This window comes from Temnothorax longispinosus, chromosome 8 (assembly GCF_030848805.1).
Source record: "Temnothorax longispinosus isolate EJ_2023e chromosome 8, Tlon_JGU_v1, whole genome shotgun sequence".
NCBI classification, from domain to species: domain Eukaryota; kingdom Metazoa; phylum Arthropoda; class Insecta; order Hymenoptera; family Formicidae; genus Temnothorax; species Temnothorax longispinosus.
In genome coordinates this window covers 12426469-12445368 of record NC_092365.1, presented here as the reverse complement: position 1 = coordinate 12445368, position 18900 = coordinate 12426469, and the positions used below count along the sequence as shown (strand labels likewise).

The following is an 18900-nucleotide window of genomic DNA, read 5'->3' as shown; positions in this document are numbered from 1 at the left end:
GAGGAGATTATAAACATTGTGAAATTATGTAAATTCAAACATATAATTAATGTAGAACGATTTAATAGTATTTAGTCTTTATGAGAGCTTCAATACTATTAAGGTTGTATAGGCAAAATAAAAATACACAGAAATTGTTGAAATATTTTCAGTCAGTTTTTATACAATATAATTGTATAAAAATTATATATATGTAAAAATGTATGTAAAATTTGTATTTATATGTCTCTTAATGAATTATTAAATTTAATAAATAATGATTAAAATAAGGAAGTAACGTACACAAACTTTTACATTAATCCTTACCTGAAACTTTTAACACTCGGTGGACCTTATATTTCATCCATGTAGCATCATATAGTTCATTATCTCTAATACCAGTTTGTCAAAAGCTTCCTGAGATCTAATTTTTGGCCAATAACATCTAATTTCGGTCATCTATTAGCCAAATCAATGGCACGACGGCACATTCTTTTTTTTTGCCATTTAAAAATTCAACGAGGGCATATGTTTTAATTTTATTGTTTACGTTTCGAGACATGATTCAATGTTCCTATAAATTTATATTTTCTATTATTATATTTTACTACTTTTATATACAGTTTATTGTTGCTCACAAAAAAGCACGATATTAAACAAATTTGCGATTATATACTTAAATACAATAAATGTTTATAAAACATTTGCTTTATTTAAATACGTTTTAATTAATCGCGATTTCAATGTTAAAATAATTTCTTATTATAGATTCTGCACAATAACTTAAACTTAATACAATTTTATTGATTTTCCAAAATATTCTTCGTTCTTTATATACATATATATACAAAATTATAATATGAAACTGTATTTAATTTAAAAGTGCTCACTCCTGTTTCGTTCGATACTTTCGTGAACTTTTATTAACAATATTAAACTAAATAGTATTTATATCAATTTATTACAAATATAATACATAGTAGTTTCAATAAATTATACGCTACTTGGTGAATAATAGGGAAAATTCCAAAACCTTCTTTAAAAGGCAATCAGAGGCATTTATGCCATATGTCGTCAACAAAAAAAATGTATAAGTATTATTGTTAATACTTTTTACATAATAAATTCCTAATTTAGATGAATATATCGGTTTTCGATAGAGATTGTCAACGTATTTAAATGTAGTCCCTATACATTTGTATTTGCCGTCAATGAAAATAATCTCAACGATTTAAACGGCGAATGCGAGTCAGGCGCGGGACGTGGTGCGCAATAAAACTTAAGACGTGTATTCAAATGTAACGAACGTTTCGGCTTTTCCTCTGAGCCATTTTCAGCATTTATTAGGAAAAGAATTCTATTCCTGCTCGAGGCAGAAAGCTCTCTTCTTGAGGAGATGTCGTCACAAGCGAGCTGGTACGCACGATTATAGTGGACATTTCCACTGTGGAAAAAAAGAAAAATATATGTAATCGATCGTTAAATGAAACAGTAAAAGAAAGGAGAGAGCTCACCTCAAGATCTGCAGCAGTCAAATAAGTACAAAAATTAAAAAGTCGTAGTAGTCAGGGGTGAATTCGAAAAGTCGCACATTTCAGAAATTAAAGGCGAAAATAGCAGTCACACGCGTCGCACATTTCGAAAATTAGAGGCAAGAATAAATTGCAATCACACGTGTGTCGGTTGAAATCAAAGTGAGACAGTGGGTCACAAGTACGTAGGTCAGAAACGCTATTATACACAAAGTAACCGGCCGGGGAAGGGCGAACCCAAAGTTAGATATTATTTATGATGGACAAGTATGCGTGGTGTAGACAATCGGTATCTGATTGTAAGTTTAAACTATGGCGCTGTTGTCTAATGTATAAAACTTCCGAAATAAGTCGCTTGTAATAATATCTTTCGTGATCCAAAATTTCCACGTTATCCCAGTCGAAATCGTGGTCGTTCTGAGTTTTATGATCAGTAATCACGGAGTGGGCAGTATTTCTGTTGATATGACTGCGATGTTCAGATATTCTGGTTTTTAATTGTCTACCAGTCTGCCCCACGTATGATGCGTCGCAATCTCGGCAGAAAATCTTATAGACCATATTACTCGTTGCGGAAGTCGGAAGAGCATCCTTCTGAACTTTGATAAAGTTTAATTTATTAACGCTGTAGTATGATAAATAAGTGTCTGATTCTCTGAAAATATCTTTGAATTTGACAGAAATTGAAGGAAAAAACGGAACGGTGAACCATTTTTTAAAGGCATCGTCGTCAAAGGTATCGCCAGGATTTTTTTTTTGTTTTTTTAAATAAGAGACTTTTAAGACGTTCCTAAATTGTGTTAAAAATAAGATCTAAAGAGTAGTCGTTGTTCAGAAGGATGCTGACAATAAATCCTAGATTTTTTTCGTGAAACTTTGGATGCAAAAGTAAAAAAGCTCGGTCGATAAGTCCTATGATGGTACCACGTTTTTGAGACGAGGGGTGACAAGAATTGTAATTCAAATACCGACCGGAAAAGGTGGGCTTATGATACCAATCGAATTCAATAATACTGTTACGTCCAACCCCAGGATTAGGATATGAAAATCTGGGAAGCAAGGGAAAGGCTAACCAGAGGGATCGGGGGAAGGGAGGACGCAGCTAGATACTTACAAATGTCGCTCGCAGGTACGCGCTCTGAGACGCGTGGCGCGAGCCGAACGCACTTTTATGACTCAGAAAGGGTCAACGTCCGTAAAGACGTTAGGACGCCTTTCGTGAGCGGTGCGATCGTCGGTCCTTTTTCGAGTCAGAGAATTTAATCCCTTTAACTCAGGATCGGACCTCGTGCAATTTCGAGAGAGGGAAATAATTTGTGGGCGAGGTCTTATTTAAAATGAAAAAAAAAAACATTTAATTTAACCTTACTAACAACTAAACATTTATTACAATAAAAATGATATTTGTTGATAACATTGAGCTGAACATTAATTACATAAAAAAAATCGAAATTGTGAGGCAATTGAGATGAATGAACGGAGGCGAAATGAATGTCATTAGTGTGTGTGAGTGTGTAGTTATCGTGGGAGTTACATAGGTGCGGGGGTGGTCGGGCAAGATCTTTAAATCTACTTGGAAATGAACATCCTGCCCGCTATTATTACAATTAAAATCAGAATGTGATTACATGAATTTGGGTAGGTGTTATATGTGTGTGAACTAAATTAAGTCGAGCTTAAAATTAAAGTGTATGTAAATTAATGAAGTTAAGATTAGTCTAATGTTATGGTTTCGGGATCGCCTATGTCCTCGAGATCGAGAGTCGAGGCGGTTGAGGAGGTCGGGGACGGACTTCGGGAAGAGGAGGGGGAATCGGGAGGTTCTAGGAACCGGGCTGGATCGGGGTTGACGGGGACCACGCGAGGCGGGACCACGGGAAACGGAGCCACGCGGCAAATAAGGCGAGAATGTTCAGCAATTGGGCGAGAGGGTAGGACAACTGGGCAATAAGACAAGATGATAGCGGGGCGATTCTGATGCGAAGAACCGGGTTCCTCCGAAAAAGCTGGTAGGGGCGGTGGGATGGCAAGTCGCGGAGGACCGGCGTTGAGCTGCTCCCGGGGGAGTTCGACCTCCCGTCGCGCTTGCTTGTTCTATCGATTTCTCTGTCGCCTGATCGTGCGGAGATTCTGTCCTCGAGAGGGTAGGACTTTCGGGTCCACTAAAATTATTTATGTATTTAGTCGATCTCTCTCGGACCCGGTCGAAAGCGAACAAAAGGAAATCGTCGAGCTCAAGGGGGGGGAGGTCAGTGGACAGGCCGGGTCCGCGACAGCGACGAGACGCCGGGAGCCAAGTCAGGCCCACGACAACGCCAACGACCGCTGGGAACTCGATGCCTACACCGAGCGTCCCACGAGCATGAGCTCAGGGGGGTCAGTGGACCGGCTGAGTCCACGACAGCGATGAAGACGCCGGGAGCCAAGTCAGGCCCACGACAACGCCAACGACCGCTGGGAACCTGATGCCTACACCGACCGACCCACGATCACGAGCTCAGGGGGGGTCAGTGGACCGGCTGAGTCCACGACAGCAACGAAGACGCCGGGAGCCAAGTCAGGCCCACGACAACGCCAACGACCGCTGGGAACCTGATGCCTACACTGACCGACCCCAAAATAATAAGCTTCCGGGGATCCGACAATCGATAGACCGTTTAAGAAGAGGGCGATAACGCGGAAAAAGAAAGGATCAAGAGAATTACGGGACTTACTACTTGATGAATTTCTGGTGGTTGTTGATTCTCTCTGAAATGGACGTTGGACTCGTCGGTAGGTGAGTCGGGGGCGACTGATGGTTCGTCGGATCTGTTGCACTGACTCTAAACGTGGAGTCGAGACTCGAAACGAATGAGATTCAGATTATAATACCGAGCAATGCAGACTGAAACTGAGAAAATTTCTCTGAGGGCGAGTCCTGCGACGTCGCGATTTAAATAGGAAGGTTCGAAGGATGGAAGGGGTGGATTTCGTGTGGGATGTGTCTGGTTTTCGTTTAAAGGATTTCTGGTTAGCGGGATGTTTCTAATTATTATTTAAGGAAATTCTTATTGGGCGAGATGTTTCTCGCCCAAGAGGTAGATTTTGAGTTTACGCCTATCCTAGAAAGCTAGAGACGGTTATCGATTTTTCCGGTTTTCCATTGGTGAGTCCCCTCTTAAGGCCCCACTGTCTTATTGGGGGTGTAACCCATCGGTTCTTTCCAGTGACGCATTTGTTTTTCGGCTATCGCCGATTTCTCTTTTATTGGGGTTCCTTACTTATCTCGCGACCCTGTTTTTATGTTGACAGACGATCCATACTTCTCAATTTTAAGTGCAGTTTTATTGCAAACAGAAACTTCCGCCACGTGCTCTTAAGATTTCTAAAAGCACGTATTAGGTTTCGTTTCTGTTTGTCGGAACATCGCACGGCTAGTTTTGAGTGAGTCGCGCGATAATAATACAGATCTCCATCATCCCCTTCCCCTGTCTGGAGTTAAGGCTCCTTTCTGCGCGTCGTGTCGCCGGGTTTATAGTTATGGGCCAGACGAAGTTGACGAGAATCTGGTGACCATATCCCCCGTCTGTTAGTAATTTGTCATCTGAGAGGTTGCTTTTAGTTGCCCAAGCAAATAGGTAGTTTGATCATAAAAAAAGGAATGCGAGATCTAACCTCACCCCGATCGATAACCGTCCGTACTCGGCTTGTTTATCCTAATCTTAGGGCTATCTTAGGCGCATAAGAATTCCCGCGAAAAAGGGATATCGTGGAGTCTGCAGGACGTAACAATACCATTGTTGTTGATAATGATGGTATCTAAAAAATTGAGTTTATTGTTCCCAACCTCTATGGAAAACTGTAGACGTGGATGGAACGAATTAAAAGTTTATAAGGTAAAATCAACCATATCGTAAGGTATGGCCATTGCGATGTCATCCACGTATCTATAGAAAAATGGTAGATAGAATTTAAGAATTCTTATCGCCCTCGTCTCGATGTCTTGTAGGACTAAATCCGCAAGGTCGGGAGACAGAGGAGAGCCCATGGGAGATTGTTTATATACGTTATTGTTCAATCTGAAAAATGTGGAGTCAAGAATAAGTCGTATTGCGAGAACGAATTCATCTTTAGGAATGACGCAATTTTCTAGGCCCAAATACGTGAGATATAAAAGAAAAATAATTATAAGTAGAGTAACGCATTTTTCAGCCTGCGATAATCAATAATATAATTAGACTCGTGAAAATGTCAACGATTTAAACGGCGAATGCGAAAGTTCAGAAGGATGCTCTTCCGACTTCCGCAACGAGTAATGTGGTCTATAAGATTTTCTGCCGAGATTGCGACGCATCATACGTGGGGCAGACTGGTAGACAATTAAAAACCAGAATATCTGAACATCGCAGTCATATCAACAGAAATAGTTCTGCCCACTCCGTGATTACTGATCATAGAACTCAGAACGACCACGATTTCGACTGGGATAACGTGGAAATTTTGGATCACGAAAGATATTATTACAAGCGACTTATTTTGGAAGTTTTACACATTAGACAACAGCGCCATAGTTTAAACTTACAATCAGATACCGATTGTCTACACCACGCATACTTGTCCATCATAAATAATATCTAACTTTGGGTTCGCCCTTCCCCGGCCGGTTACTTTGTGTATAATAGCGTTTCTGACCTACATACTTGTGACCCACTGTCTCACTTCGATTTCAACCGACACACGTGTGATTGCAATTTATTCTTGCCTCTAATTTCTGAAATGTGCGACGCGTGTGACTGCTATTTTCGCCTTTAATTTCCGAAATGTGCGACTTTTCGAATTCACCCCTGACTACTACGACTTTTTAATTTTTGTACTTATTTGACTGCTGCAGCTCTTGAGGTGAGCTCTCTCATTTCTTTTATTGTTTCATTTAACGATCGATTACATATATTTTTCTATCTTTTTCACAGTGGAAATGTCCACTATAATCGTGCGTACCAGCTCGCTTGTGACATCTCCTCAAGAAGGGAGCTTTCTGCCTCGAGCTCTGCATGAATAGAATCTTTTTTCTTAATAAATGCTGAAAATGGCTCAAAGAGCCGAAATGTTCGTTACATTTGAATACACGTCTTAAGTTTTATTGCGCACCACGTCCCGCGCCTGACTCGCATTCGCCGTTTAAATCGTTGACATTTTCACGAGTCTAATTATATTATTAAAAATAATTTCTTTGATAACGTATATTTGATTGCCAACTGCAGTATTATCCGGAAGTTTAACTGATATTGTCATGTTTTTAAAAATTAGTTTTCTACATGTAAAATGATCAATGATATTTGGATTAGGGAAATAAATTCCTTTAGGAAGGTAAGTTGAAGTGACAGAAGATTTAATTTCAACATCGAGATTCTCTTCTTCTGCAAATCGGTTGCATACTTGATGCAAAGGTAATTTTTTAGAGCGAATTCGTCTTTTTAGAGATTGAAGATAATTTTCGGGAAAAAAAACAACCGTATCTTTTTAATGGACCATATGTTTGTACGTCTGCACAAAGATGCAGTAATAAATGTACATTGTACACGACGAAATAATCACCATATATTTCAGCAGTTTTGAGAATAAACTTCCTAATAGCTTCTTCAGCTACGTGTATATAAGCTTCGGTTAAAGGTGCACTAGATAAAATAGTAATTGCTACGTTAAATAGCAAAAAAATGTCGATATTTTATGTCGTCAAGAATATTGTAAAAAATGGTTACGCCGCCATATAAAACAATGAATCGAAACTCGGTTGCTTTAAATTTTTTTAAGTTTATTAAAGATCGAGGTTTTCGACAAAAATCAGACGTGACGAATTTACGTATTTTCTGTATATTACAATCAATTGCTGCAAGATTTTGTTGGGAGAGTTTACAGTGACGTCCTCCTTCTACCCAATACTTTACAAGCAAACGCTTCATAATGCCTAGATATATTATATGCATGGGATCCAATACAAACTGCTTTACGAGATCTATATTTAAAGAAAGTAATGGCGATTTTTCTTTTACATGATCATCATTAGTCTTCTCACTTATGTAGTCGTATTTTGTTCTCAAAATTACCGAATTACTTATTTTAGTTGAAAAAAATTGCTTTTTGACTCTTTTAATAGTACACCTTTCACATCCGTACACACTTGTATGTCCTTTTATCATCTTTAGCATGGCTCTTGCGGGGGCATCAACCGCAAAACACTTAATTTCAACATAGCATCTTTTCCCGTTGTATTGAAACCCGTTTTCTCGTAAGGAAATCATTTCTTCAATAAAAAGCTTTAGAGCTTTTTCAAGATTTGATTGGCTTTTCAAGATTTGATTTTATTGGTTTTCCTTCGCCACAAAAACATGCAATCATAAATGGACGTTTTACCATATCATCACTACAACCTAAAATTGGCCACAAGTCAATTTCTACTGCTCTTGAATACGGATAAATCGTCAATATTTATAATTAAATTGATAGTTGAAATTTTGCCATTTGTTGTGTGATAATAATCTGATTCGTGTTGCGCCGAGTTAGATTAGAAATTAGTAATGGCAACAGTTGACAAGGATGACAAGTGCGTAGATCGCAAGGATGACAGGAACGTAGAACTCAATCAGGGATGTTTAGCGCGCAGAACACAGGAACGTAGAACGCAAGGATGAATGGCGCGCAGATCAAGGATGTCTAGCGCGCAGAACACAGGAACGTAGAACGCAAAAATGAATGGCGCGCAGATCAAGGATGTCTAGCACGCAGAACACAGGAACGTAGAACGCAAAAATGAATGGCGCGCAGATCAGGGATGTCTAGCGCGCAGAACACAGGAACGTAGAACGCAAGAATGAATGGCGCGCAGAACACAGGAACGTAGAACGCAAGGATGAATGGCGCGCAGATCAGGGACGTCTAGCGCGCAGAATACAGGAACGTAGAACGCAAGGATGAATGGCGCGCAGATCAAGGATGTCTAGCGCGCAGTTGATCTCGTTGAGCTAAGCGGTTATCAAGAGAATAGCGGTAATCTCAGAAGCGGTGTATCTCAAGGAATTAGCGGTAATCTCGCAACATCGTGTTGCCACGCATTGCATCAACTTCGTGTTGATCGCAAAGCCCTCGCGGTAATCTCGCAACATCGTGTTGCCCGTCATCGCATCATCGCAAAGCTCCTTCGTAATCTCGCAACAACGCATAGCATCAACTTCGTGTTGATCCGTTAAACGTGTGAATCTGCGGATATCTCGTTCGTAGCGAATCTCCGATCTTCTCACAACCTTCTCGTCAGCATACGCAAGGAATCTCGATGCAAGAGTAGAAGGAATAGAATTATCGTTAGAAGTGATCAAATGATAATGCAGTAAAACAGATTCAGCAATCGCTCGAATTACCATGTAACATTCGCAAGAGATAATAAACTCACGTTTATTCGCATAGTATTTTGGTGAACTTCACGCAATGGAAAATACCGAAGTCGCCCGCATAGAAAACAATGTCGAAAAAAAACAACGCACGTACGCAAAGGGAACATACCGGGTCACTCGTACACGAATTTGAACATTACAACGCGGATATCGTAACGAGAGATAAAATAATGTCGAACATATCACCCAGACGCGTAAACGAAGAAATATCGAAAATAACCGCACAGGCACTGCTCGTAATACCGCGAATAATAATTCGAAAAATGAACAATGACACAACCGGCTACGGATACGCGCAATGAGAAAAAACTGAGATCGTACGCGCGGATATTTTGCACCACGTCGACCACGTAGCCGCGCGATAAATAATTGCGGGACCGCCGCATAACCCTTATGAAAATGTGCCCTTCATTGCCATTAAAAAATGCCATTGAATTTTTATTGTTTCAGACGCAATGGAAATAAAGGCATTTTTGCCAAAGATAAAAATTTCCACACAAAATCCCATTGGTATTGCCAATGTTAATACCAATGGCAATACTAATGGCAATACCAATGGCAATACCAACGGCAAAACCAGTGGCAATACCAATAGCAATACCAATGGGATTTTGTGTGGAAATTTTTATCTTTGGCAAAAATGCCTTTATTTCCATTGCGTCTGAAACAATAAGAATTCAATGGCATTTTAATAAATGGTATTATTTTGTCTTTAATATAAATGCCTTTATTTCCCATTGCCTTTGGTTCAACGGACAAACTAATAGGAGCTCTTGCCTTAGGCGATTAGCGCCTGAAAATATCTGCCTCGGTGTCCCGTAGGGGGTCTCATACATATACCAGTCCGTGCCGAACCTTGAATTTGAGAAAATGCATGAACGATGCGACGCCTAGCGCCGTCGATGCGAACTGCCGGTAATACAGTTTCCGCGCGGGCGTGATGATGATGCATGTACCACTGGTGGCGCGAACCGCCACATTTACCATTGACGAATTTCCATTACAATTCACACTGAACAAATTGGCTGAAGGTAGAAAAATTCCATACAAATTTTATCCTTCATGAGTCATTGGCAGTTTCCATTACGCCTGTATGGAAAAGGTTGTCATTCGAATCTTGCCATTGTGTTTCCATTCATCTTATTGCCACTCAATATTTTCCATTAATTTTTCCATATAATTCGCATTGCAAGTTCCATACACAAGTTTTAACCTTCATAAGCCATTAGCAGTTTCCATTACGCCTGTATGGAAAAAGTTGTCATTCGAATCTTGCCATTGCGTTTCCATTCATCTTATTGCCACTCAATATTTTCCATTAACTTTTCCATATAATTCGCATTGCAACTGTAGGGCAAACGCAATGGCAAGATTCGAATGACAACTTTTTCCATACAGGCGTAATGGAAACTGCCAATGACTCATGAAGGATAAAATTTGTATGGAATTTTTCTACCTTCAGCTAATTTGTTTAGTGTGAATTGTAATGGAAATTCGTCAATGGTAAATGTGGCGGTTCGCGCCACCAGTGGTACATGCCTCATCATCACGCCCGCGCGGTAACTGTATTACCGGCAGTTCGCATCGACGGCGCTAGCCCTTATAAAAATGTGCCCTTGAGTGCTCAATGGCGGTCAGTGGGAATGTATGGTTGCCCTACAGTTGCAATGCGAATTATATGGAAAAGTTAATGGAAAATATTGAGTGGCAATAAGATGAATGGAAACGCAATGGCAAGATTCGAATGACAACTTTTTCCATACAGGCGTAATGGAAACTGCTAATGGCTTATGAAGGTTAAAACTTGTGTATGGAACTTGCAATGCGAATTATATGGAAAAGTTAATGGAAAATATTGAGTGGCAATAAGATGAATGAAAACACAATGGCAAGATTCGAATGACAACCTTTTCCATACAGGCGTAATGGAAACTGCCAATGACTCATGAAAGATAAAATTTGTATGGAATTTTTCTACCTTCAGCTAATTTGTTTAGTGTGAATTGTAATGGAAATTCGTCAATGGTAAATGTGGCGGTTCGCGCCACCAGTGGTACATGCATCATCATCACGCCCGCGCGGTAACTGTATTACCGGCAGTTCGCATCGACGGCGCTAGGCGTCGCATCGTTCATGCATTCTCTCAAATTCAAGGTTCGGGACGGACTGGTATATGTATGAGACCCCCTACGGGACACCGAGGCAGATATTTTCAGGCGCTAGTCGCCTAAGGCAAGAGCTCCTATTAGATTGTCTGTTGAACCAAAGGCAATGGGAAATGAAGGCATTTATATTAAAGACAAAATAGTACCATTTATTAAAATGTCATTGAATTCTTATTGTTTCAGACGCAATGGAAATAAAGGCATTTTTGCCAAAGATAAAAATTTCCACACAAAATTCCATTGGTATTGCCAGTGTTAATACCAATGGCAATGCTAATGGCAATACCAATGGCAATACCAACGGCAAAACCAGTGGCAATACCAATAGCAATACCAATGGGATTTTGTGTGGAACTTTTTATCTTTGGCAAAAATGCCTTCATTTCCATTGCGTCTGGAACAATGGGAATTCAATGGCATTTTTTAATGGCAATGAAGGGCACATTTTTATAAGGGAGGCGTCGCATCGTTCATGCATTCTCTCAAATTCAAGGTTCGGGATGGACTGGTATATGTATGAGACCCCCTACGGGACACCGAGGCAGATATTTTCAGGCGCTAGTCGCCTAAGGCAAGAGCTCCTATTAGATTGTCTGTTGAACCAAAGGCAATGGGAAATGAAGGCATTTATATTAAAGACAAAATAGTACCATTTATTAAAATGCCATTGAATTCTTATTGTTTCAGACGCAATGGAAATAAAGGCATTTTTGCCAAAGATAAAAATTTCCACACAAAATCCCATTGGTATTGCCAGTGTTAATACCAATGGCAATGCTAATGGCAATACCAATGGCAATACCAACGGCAAAACCAGTGGCAATACCAATAGCAATACCAATGGGATTTTGTGTGGAACTTTTTATCTTTGGCAAAAATGCCTTCATTTCCATTGCGTCTGGAACAATGGGAATTCAATGGCATTTTTTAATGGCAATGAAGGGCACATTTTTATAAGGGAGGGCCGGTGCTTGACCGTTGCCGCGCTCGCTGACCGTCGCACTCTCCTCGATCGCGCTCGCGACGTCCGAGCCGGCGCCACGGCGCCCATTTCAAATCGTCGCTGGCGATGATTTCGAAACACCATTCAATCCGCCATTCTATAACTTATGCATCAAACATTTTTGAATGCCATAATAGTACATCTCGCCATTATCAAAAGAAATGGTTTCCAATGTTCTAGGAGTATGCAATAAACATCGGGCAGTACGCGGTAAAAATGCATAGGCTGGATTAATTAATTCCAAAATCTTAGTTAATGCTGCATGTGTTCTTACGCAAGTTATTCGTAAAATTGGCTAGATTTACTACAAATGTATGCGTTATAAGACCATTATTGTTATAATTTTCGTCATTCTCAGTAGTAGAATTGTCGTCAGTGTTTAATGTATATACATCATCTATGTTATTAAAGTTTAATTCTGTGACCATTAATGTGAGAGGAGATTCAGTGGCATTTGCTGTATCTACGTCGATAATACTTTCATTAGTATCAACTGTATCGTACATTATAGGTGAACATAAATTTTGCGTATTTGTAGAAGTAGAATTAGAGTCATTTGCTTGTGTACATGAGGGTAATAATATTTTTTGTACTGCATTATTTATCCTTCAACGCAACTGTCGATTACTCAGAAGCTTTGTGCTTTCATACTGTTAAGTTCAATGGTGCGTGGAGTGGTGAGTTTGGGTGAAGTCAATTAAACGATGAGAATTAACGAGTTTATATTCAATACGCTATATACATCTATATACTGTATATGATACGCTGGAGCGCTCGACCGCGTGTCGGCCTCGAGAGAGTCTCGTATCTTTCTGAGTATGCTCGCACCGCGCGTCGCTTGTGAGGTGTCCTTCTTGCGGACGCTATACCTTTTACACATCTATGCTTACGTGCTCGTTGCGTGCTCGTCGCGTGCTCCCTCAGTGTCGCTCAGTCGTACATATACATGTACTTACATGACTAATCTAAATTTACTCATTTCTCAACACATACATTTTTAAAATAATTTATGTAACGGTTGAAAAGATTGAACAATTATAAAATATTAAAAGTAAACGATCTGACTTTTTTTATATAACATTCACGTGTCTCATGTTTACTGTCTGGAAAGAAAAATATATTGTTTATTGTGTATTTAAAAAGTACAAAAATTCGGAATAAAGTAGCTAGAACAATCATTTAAAATAATGAGAACAAAAATTGTTGAACTTTCAATTATCTTCATCTAAACTCATGTCTAAAAAACAATTAATGCAGGTAAACTCGCGATCGGACGTGCGCATACATTTGTCATGAGTCATACGGCTGCATGACAAGCATCGTTTGTTACTGGGAACCGACGAAACGGCGTGGTGTTGACTTTGCCCCGGATGTCGTTTTTCACTTTTGTCACTTCAAAAACAAGAAAAATTTGAAAATATCCAAAAACGATTATCGTATTTATATAGAGCATCAAATTTTCCATAAAAATCACTTACATATAGGTTTGCAAGAGTAAAGCTCGATGAAAGAGTAGAAATTTTCGAGAGATCAGAAAAATTACTTTTTACCATCAAAAACGCTTATGTCGCGCTAAAAATTACACCATAACTCAAAATGTCATCAAATCCCGTTGATAATATTGGCACATAAAGACGCATTTACAGTAAAAAAGGCAAGTTTCTACGATAGATTTAAATTAGCAAAAAGTCTAGTGTCAAGTTTGCCCCGATGTCGAGTTAGCCCCGGTCTCCCCTACATAAAATGTAACTGACTGTTCGATATCGTGGAGTCGCAATAGGGATCAGGGCGGTGGCGGTGAGTCAGCGAGACAAGATTTGGTAACAAAACAATATATTCTGTGTCTAAATTACATATATTATGTTTGCATTGTCTTAGACGGCGCCTTGAAGGCGCCTAATCAAAAAATAAGTGCTAACGCACGGTTTAAAAATTTAATGTGGCGGATGGCCTTCTTTGCACGGGGCTCGGAGGGGGCCGAGTTATTATTGAGGTCGAGTTTAGAGCCCGGGGTGAGAGGTGGCTTGTCCGTCGGTTGATCCGGTGGGTCCACTGGCGATGAAAGAGCCAGGAAAGCTCTCCTGAGCACCGTCTGACACGCTGTGGTTCGCGTCTCCTTGACGCGGATCAGGTGGAGGGCCGGTGGTCGAGAAATGCGGCAATCCCGTTTCGGGAGCGTCAGTCCGGCAGGCCTGGTGCGGCGCACCTCCGGGAGCTCCAGTGAAATGAGCTTCCACGGACGTATCGCCTGTCCCTTGTCCAACTCCCGTCTCGTCGCCTGCCGCTCCTGCGGCACTGGCTGGTTGGAAAGACGAGGTTTCACAAGGGCCGGTGTATCTTGGTGCCGCTTCTGCGACACTGGTTTAGCGGGCTCCGCCCCCTTCGTGTGCCGCTCCTGAGGTACTGGCGGGTAGGAGAGGCGCTTCCTTCGTCTCTGGCTCCGCGTTCTGGTTCGGCACCTCTTCCTTCTGGTCGCTGTTGGAGTGGGGCCACTCCGCGCCTCCGCTTCCACTGTGCCGGGCCCGGAGGGGGCGTCGGACTTGGAGGGGGCCGCGGTCTCCACGATGGCTCCACAAGAGTGCAATGAGCGGAGGAGAAGTCTCTCGACGCTCGACAATTACTGCGCGGAGGAGAGGGAATCTCACTCGACGCGACAAAAGATTTAATATTTCGATTCTCTCAACGCTTTCTCGATGCGAGATCGCAGAGTATAGCGGTAGGATTCGATGCTGGTCTGTGCGCGGCTCGCCTTAAATTGCTACTTGAACGTACCTTAAACGCGAGTAAGTGTACGTGAGCCGGCGACGCGCCGCGGCGAGCCGCGAAATCTGATAAGCGCGTGTTGGCCGGGCGCGCATTTGTCAGGCGCGCGCGGCACATGTTCGACTTCTCGAACACTGACTGAATTGTTGATATTAAATTAATTAAATAATAAATCGAAAATTAGCTACAATAAAACACGCTATGTTATATTAAATTCGTTTGCACTTTTTCAGATGTAATGTACGAAATATAAAGATACAAATAAGATTTTTACCTTTGGAAAAGTTGTCGAAACTCAATCATTTTAAGCCTTGGAATCGTCAACAAATGGAATAACCGCAAATTAAACACAAAACGAATTAAAATATAAAAATCCGACAAGATTTTATACTTTAGAAACGTACGTATGTTATTTGATCTGTGGGGCTCTCGACACTGAAGTGATGTGGCAGCGGCGCGGAATCGAGATGCTTTTGTTTTATATCAACAAAAGGCGAATATCGACGGTTCTTTGTTGCCATGCTGGTAATGCTGAAATTTTAGAAAATTTTCTATTTTTTGTTTTAGAAAGAAATAAAGGATCACATTTTTTCGAAGTTGAGTAGCAACTAATTAATTAGTTATAAAATCACAGACAACACAATATATATTATATATAGTGTGCAGTAATAAATTAATATTTTAATATATTATATTTCGATATTACAGTTTTACTTACCGTTAAACACATATGTATATGTATATATACACTCTTGAATCAAATCCATTTTTCTTCACAGAAAATAAAACATATGCACTTCAGAATACACTTCAGATTACACACATTAAAATACATTAATTATTTTTGCAATATAATCGTTAAATATTATAATCAAAATTCAAAATATGTGTCGATATGTGTATTAGGGATATAGTTGTATAACGCGATATCTTTATACGTTTATAAAAGAAAGTTTGTGTAATCATTTTATAAACAGTGAAAATGTACTTAGCTCAATATGATTAAAAATAAATAATAAAATATGTTTATTAATCGTATAATATTTTACTTGTAAAATCATGTGTTTATATTATTGACGTTTTAAAGATGTAAATTATACCATTTATACAATGAAATTTTCTAAATATTTATAAATAAATTTTTTTTCATAAATTATATACGTTTTTAATAAACATTTCTTTGATTACGTAGACATACGATTTTAGGAAATAAAATAGACGTAAGTACATTCGAGAAATTAAACCTTTCTTTTTATATAATTCGAAATTTATTACATATCCCCGCAGGGTTCGCAATCTACTACCAATACTATCCTTCTCCTCTCACTTTAACCCTTTGGACCAACGGCTCTTTCCGAAGGACGGAGCCCAGTTTTCTCTGCACAAGAGCCTATCTTGCACGGAGGGGCGCAGTTATCGGAAAAACATTCCATGCTTCATGGCTCTAGTGGACTCGAACCTGGTTCCTCAGATTACGAGTCTGGCGCTTTACAACTAGACCACACTGCCGCCCCACCTTTTTTTTAATAAATTTATATACTATTTTTTAACGCATAAAATACGTTTTGTATTATACAAACATAATAAAAACGGATATCAGTATCGTATATTATACGATTGTATATAAACAAATATTTCGTATACACATATACTATTTTTCAACGCATAAAAGAGATTTTTCTCATAAATTATATACGTTTTTAATAAACGTTTCTTTGATTACATAAATATACAATTTTAAGAAATAAAATAGACGTAAGTACACTCTAGAAATTAAACCTTTCATTTCGTATATTCATATACTATTTTTTAACGCATAAAATCCGTTGTGTATTATATAAACATAATAAAAACGGATATCATTATCGTATATTGTACGACTGTATATGTATAAAACATTAAAATTAAACGTTTATCTATTATACTTATACCACTTTTATACTAATTTTACGTTTAATAAATGTTTAATATACCATCATGTGTTTATTGGGTTCATAACAGTTACTATAGAATAGATTGTTAGCTCAATGTTAGCGTATTAGGTTGTTATTCCGGAATCTTAGGTTCGAATCCCGTCTCCCGTCAATATGTTTTCAAAAATTGTAAAACAGTGCGTAATTTTAATTAATAAAATAGAGTAATATATGCGACACCACGAATAAAATTAAACTATTAGAAATATTAGAAAAAAATAAAAACTATTTGAAAATAAAAAAGAATTTTTTTTCGTTAAAATATTGCACCGGAATCATTACTGATCTTTATCGTAATGGTTACTGTGAATCCGTACTGGTTACTGGGAGAATGTTTACTGTAGTAGTGCGTAATGGTTACTGTAAGAAAGACTGGAAGAGAAGTTGAGAGTGAGCAAAAATACAGTAATTATTACTGTTTTTCAACTCTCAGTGTATGTTACGAATATCTTTCTATCCGAATAATCCTTTATTTATTATATAAAAAAAATAAAAATAATATAATATTTGTAAAAATAATGGTTAACAGCAACGTGATAATATCGTAGACTTTATATATTTCTTCACAATTTCTATAGCACATAAAAAATGGCTTCCTCTTTCGCAGAAAATAATTGTAATTACCATAAACACGAAATACCATCTGTTGTGAGACGGAAGTCGAGTTGACCTAGATGCGACACAGAGCTGCCAGCGCAAGTCCGATTATTGCCAAATACATCTTAGGTGGCATTCCGGGCATCACCCGATTGCCAGCGCGAGTTCTGGCTATTGCTAAATTCATTCCGGGCATCATCCGATCGCCAGGCGATTGACCAAGGCCCGGAAGCAAAAGCGCTGACAGCTGAGTCGACAACGAGGAAGCGACTCCGCGCGATAAAAGATAAAAGGCCCGCCCTTCCGATAAGCGGCGGCCAGTCTGAGATCAGAGCGCGTATCGCGAGACCACGTGTCGACACTATATCTAACCCGCGAGTCAGGGTAATGAGTGAGAACACCTGTGTAAAAAGACCAATCTGTTTAATTAAACATTTCTGATACAACCACGTAAATCTATGAGAGTTATTCCTTTTCGCCCTCCTGCGGATCCTAAGAACCCGGTGCCGGCCCTGAGCTCCAATTCAAGGCGCGGCACGACAAATTGGTGGCAGCGGTGGGATCCTGCCAACCGAACGAAAGGACATCCTGCCAGATTTACGCCTGCAAAAGGGAACGGATCATAAAACGGCGGCAAGGCACCCCGGAGAGGAACAGCCAGCCAGATTCCGAGTGAGTGAAACGTGAAACAACGGTAGCAGCCGCCGAGTGTTATCAGCGACACCGGAAACGGCCCCGACCTACCGCACGGACTCGCCAGCCCGAGCAGCGAAGCAGCGAAGCAGCGTGACACGGTGCACCGAGGCAGCGAAACGGCCCAGCGGCACAGCGTAGCAGCGGACGACGTCAGCAGAAAGCAGACACCATGCGCACCGCGTCGTTATTGTAAGTCCGTTTCAACTTATACTAAATTGTGCGAGAAATAGAGAAACGGACCGCGAGCGCCGAAAACAAACTAGAGATACACCCGCAAGCGCCGAAAAAAAACTTTGCGATTACAGGAACTATAACTGCGAGCGCCGAAAGACAACTTTGCGATTACCGGAGATATAACCGCGGACGCTGACAGAAAGCTTCGCGATTACAGGAGATACAAGTGTAAGCGCCGATAGATGTCGGACAACCTATCCCGGCATCCCCCTGTCAGCAACGCGTCCTTCGTGCTGAGCGAGCGCGCGCAACAAGCGATCGAAAACAGCATCCGAAACCGTTTTCGCGCCGCACGACTTACGAACAACGAATTAGACCGCGTGCGACAAAACTTAGACGCGCAACTTGATGACGATAATACGCCGGTGCTCGAGTTACACCCCAACGTCATAGTGGAACGCGAATTCGAATTTTTAGACGCTAGCCTCTGTAACGCGAACAAAAATCCTCGAGATAATATAGCTAACCAAAGCGGTGACGAAAATAGCTATAATCACGACCGTGACGCACGCATACTGCCCCCGACCGAAGGTG

General features: G+C 40.1%; 1 pseudogene; it reads right to left on the bottom strand.

Moving 5' to 3' along the window:
• Positions 1–5724: 5724 nt before the first annotated feature.
• Positions 5725–18900, bottom strand: part of LOC139818306 (uncharacterized) — a 111630-nt pseudogene continuing 98454 nt past the window's right edge.